This window comes from Myotis davidii, unplaced genomic scaffold (assembly GCF_000327345.1).
Source record: "Myotis davidii unplaced genomic scaffold, ASM32734v1 scaffold1467, whole genome shotgun sequence".
NCBI lineage: Eukaryota > Metazoa > Chordata > Mammalia > Chiroptera > Vespertilionidae > Myotis > Myotis davidii.
Genome location: NW_006298267.1, coordinates 285,301 through 289,713, shown reverse-complemented (window position 1 = coordinate 289,713; position 4,413 = coordinate 285,301). Strand labels below are relative to the sequence as shown.

The following is a 4,413-nucleotide window of genomic DNA, read 5'->3' as shown; positions in this document are numbered from 1 at the left end:
CCTGCCCATCCTAGCCAGGCTTTCCCGAGCATGGGCGGGGCCTAGCTCTCCCCCTTCCGGAAGGTTCGCGCAGGGCAGGCTGGGGCGGGGCTGCCCTGGGTCCCTGTGCCGAGGTCTCCTGTGCGGCCTCTGGGCGCTGAGGAGAGACGTCCCTGTGCTCAGCACCTGTTACCCTGAGAAAACATTCGAACCTCCATACGATTTTTGTCAGTTTATTTGAGCCAAACTGTTGACAGTTGCCTGGAAGCAGAATCTGAACGTCCGTCCGTTTTCGCCCCGTTATCCATCCCCATCCCAGGAGATGTAAGCGGGTCACTCGCGGCCGCGGGTGCCGACCAGGCGGGCGGGAGACGGTAGAAGGAGGACGACTCCGGGGCCGCCACCTCCGGTCGCCGAGGGCCCTCAGCTGAAGGCGGCGGCGGCGCAACGAGGCTCCGTGGCCTTTGTCGGGAGCGTCCCCGGACGCCCCGCGCCCCTGGGCAGAGCGGAGCGACCCTGAGGTCGCCGGACCGGAAGCGCCGGCGCTTCCAACATACAGGCTCCGGGCGGCGGGGGTGGGGTTCCCGTTTCCTCAGAGGAACTGGAGGAGGCGCGGCACCGGGACCGGCGACGTGTTGTTGATGGAGCAAAACTCAGACCAAAAGCGTTGCAAGGGATCAAACATCCGACGAAGAGGCAGACTGTAGACTATTACTACCTATTAAAATTATAATTAAACAAAGAGAAAAGGGTAAAATGGTGACACGGCGGGCTCTCGCACCGGCGGCCTTGGCCCATGTTTAACGGTGGTTTGCCAGGGGCACCGCCAGAGCGGCTTTTGGACGGAGGCTGAACCCGGACCCTGCTGGCCTGGGCTTCCCCGGAGCCGGCCGCAGGCAGCCCTGGGTCCACGGGATGGCAGTGTCCGGTCCGTACACCCGGGGCCCTCCTCAGCCCCGGGGGTGAGCTGCCCCCCTGCGGTTGCATCGACACAGTCCCAAAGCCCCTGCTTGGCATCCCCGGCGGCCACGGATGTGCCTCTGGAGCAGCGGTTCTCAACCTGTGGGTCGCGACCCCTTTGGGGGTCGAACGACCCTTTCACAGGGGTCGCCTAAGGCTATCGGAAAACACATACATCATTACATACTGTTTTTGTGATTAATCACTATGCTTTAATTATGTTCAATTTGTAACAATGAAAACATCCTGCAGGTCAGATATTTACATTACGATCCGTAACAGTAGCGACATTACAGTTATGAAGTAGCAACGAAAATAATTTTATGGTTGGGGGTCACCACAACATGAGGAGCTGTGTTAAAGGGTCGCGGCGTGAGGAAGATTGAGAACCGTTGCTCTAGAAAGTGCATCCAGCAGCGCGGAGCCCGGACTGTGACCGGTGACATGGAGCTGGGGGGCCCCTGGAGGCCGCGGAGGCCGGTCAGTATTTGGAAGGTTGAATAAGAAGGCGGTTCCCTTCAGGGAAGGACATAGGAAAACAGGTACACCACAGACAGTAGGACAAGTAAACAAGGAAACAGTAGTCGTATACCACGTGAAATATTTTAGAGGAATATGATGCAATTTAAAGCTAATGAGAAAAGACAAGTTAATGCCTTTTCATCACTATTTTATTGTGACTTAAAAGCTTTGCATAAAACAGTATCTGTTATGGTCAGAGCTAATATATAAATTGAAAAGCCCTTAACGTCAGTTTTAAAAATAAAATACTGGGACCAAGATGTGCCCTAGAATTAAATTGAATTTAAGTTGTGATTTGGTAAAACAATGCCTATTAATGTTACATTACGTGCGGTGCGGTCTCAGTTGTGGGTGATGTTTATGTAACAGAAAACTGCAGGGCCTGGGCACAGCTTGCCCTTCCTGTCTCCTGCTCGACACGGGGAAAGCGCTGCCCCACGCCCAGCCGCTGGGACCACTTGTGCCACCTGCAGAGTCACCAGCTGAACTGCGGGCTCTCCCAGGAGGCCGCGCAGGGCACGTGTGTAATTGGCCTTGCTGAGCAGAGGGCGGCAGAGCCAGCACACGGCCCTGGTCCACACGGGAACACGTGCACGGTGTTGTCTGATAGGATTTCTTAGACGAGTATTAACGCAAAAGGTTTCCTCATGGTTCCTCAGCAGTTTTTGGTTCATCTGGAAACAGTAAAACGTGGAACAACAATTCAACGAACTAATTAGGGTCTTTGTTTTCATTGTTTTGTGGAAGCAGGAGGCCCGTGCCTTTCCTGGAGGTGCTGCAGGGACAACGGAGCCTGAGAAGCCCAGGGGAGCTCCTGACATCGGCTGCCACTCTGCTCCAGGGACGGCTGCTCCCAGTGAGGCCGAGAGGCTGGCCGGGCAGACGGGACAGGTAAGAGCTGAAGGGCACGCAGAAAGCATTGCGAGCTCCAGTCAGGGCGGCTGGGCCAGCGGGCACTCCAGCCTCGGAGCAGGTGAGCTCCCTGGGCAGGGGAGAGCGAGGCGCAGCCCCGTCAGCTCACCCCTGGGTGCTCCTGAATCCGTGGGACATACATTCATAACTGGTTGGTTTTCTTCTTATGTGCTCTTTGTTGAGAAGTGTAACTCCTGGGATTTACAAGGTGCTTCTGGCAGTTCGTGAAACCTAATAAAATCACACAGGCTCTTCTGGTTTCATTTGATTTGTGTTTTAATTCTCTTTCAGACTGTATGTCTGGAAGGATATGTGCCAACATTTGTAGAGTGCTTCTCATGGCTTGGCAAGTTTTCACATGACTTTTGCATTCTTCTTTGAACTTTGTAAATTCCTTTTGGTTTTAAAGTAAGCATGAGTAATTTTTATAAAAGGAACTGTTTTTTAAAAGTTCACCATATTTACTGGGAAATCTTGACTCTGTGTCATGATTTTGCAGCCTTTTCATTTCATGAGTATTTTGTGTGACTGCATGTGTCCTTACGCATTTATGTGTACATGTATATAAAAAGCATTCGGTATAATGTAGATAGTTGGTGGTTATCTTGTACTGTGAGTGATTTGTTTTCTTTTTTCCACCTTTGGCATTATTTGAATTTTAAAAACACATGTGTGTTCATAAGCAGAAAAAAGTGTTTTGAAAGATAAGGTAATAGAAGACATAGAAAGGCCCATAAATATTAACAAATCCAAGTGGCCATCTCGTGCTCCTCTCTAACAAACCCACCATGAGATCATCCAGCCCTAGTATCCGTGACTCCGATGATAAAGAGATAGTGTCCCCTTCTAGCACAGCTAGTAAAGACTTTTCCTAATTGGATCAGAGTCTATGTCATTTCCAACCTAATGCTTCCAATTTTAACCTTTGAACCACGTGGTTATGCATTCAAAATATATTTGAGCTTCTACTCAAGTGTGTGGGAATAAAGCTAGCAACAATCCTGCTCTCACCCAGTAGTGTTTAGTGAGTAGAAATAAAATGAGTAATACATGTCAGGTAGAAATAAGTTTTATGGAAAAAATAAACCAGGGACGGTGATACTTGTGAAGGCTCAAATACTGTGGTAGCCCACCTCCAGAGGGCCCTAGACCGCCACCTCCAGGCACTCCTGACTGCAGGCCCTCCCAGCTGGCGGGCTGCCCTGTGTAGTGAGCATTGCACAAAGGACAGCGTGTCTCCTGACGCGAGGCTATAAAAGGCCCTGCGGCTCCTGCCTTGCTCCTCCTCGGATCAGTGCTTTGGGGAAAGCATTGGGGACACTCAAGGAGGAAAGGCCGCTGTCTCCAAGGGCTGAAGCTTCCCACCGGCCAGTGGGCAACTGCAGCCTCTTCCAACAGCATGAGGGAACTGTCTTGGAAGGGGGTCCTCTGCTCCCAGTCAGTCTTTCCTTCACATGATTCCCAACTGACATCTTCATTTTAAACATGTTTTTATTGATTTTAGAGGGAGAAGGAGGAGGGAGAGAGAGAAACATCAAGGAGAGAGAAGCATCGATCAGCTGCCTCCTGCACACCCACTACTGGAGGTCAAACCCGAACCCTGGCATGTACCATGACGAATCAAACCGGCGACTTTTTGGTGCACAGGACAGCGCTTGGCCACTGAACCACCACCAGCCAGGGTCTCATGGACACCTTGACTGGAACCTCCTGAGACCTTGAGCCAAAACCACCCTGCCGAGGCATTCCCAGATTCTGACTCTCAGCAGCTGAGATAATGTTTGTTGTTTTAAATCACAAAGTTTGGAGGTAATTTGTTATGCAGCACTAGTGACTAATGGACTCACGGAGATGAAATTTGCACAGACAGCTGAAGCATGGAGACTTGTGGATAAGCTAGTGGAAGAGCATTCCAAGCAGGCAAAGGCCCTTGTTAGATACCAGTATGTCTGAGGCTTGCCCTGGCTGGGTGGTTCTGTTGGTCGGACCAACTATTCTTATAGTGACAAGTATTCTAATTGAGTTCTTTCTGTCCCAACA

At 51.0% G+C, this 4,413-nt stretch overlaps 1 protein-coding gene across 1 annotated transcript in view; it reads left to right on the top strand.

Annotated features, from left to right (window-relative positions):
* The window catches only part of TMEM241 (transmembrane protein 241), a 91,474-nt gene that overhangs the window by 215 nt on the left and 86,846 nt on the right, over window positions 1-4,413 (top strand). The window contains exon 2 of the mRNA XM_015570538.1: window positions 2,212-2,352. The gene's annotated coding sequence lies outside the window, so the exon portion shown is untranslated. The remainder of the gene's footprint in view (window positions 1-2,211; window positions 2,353-4,413) is intronic.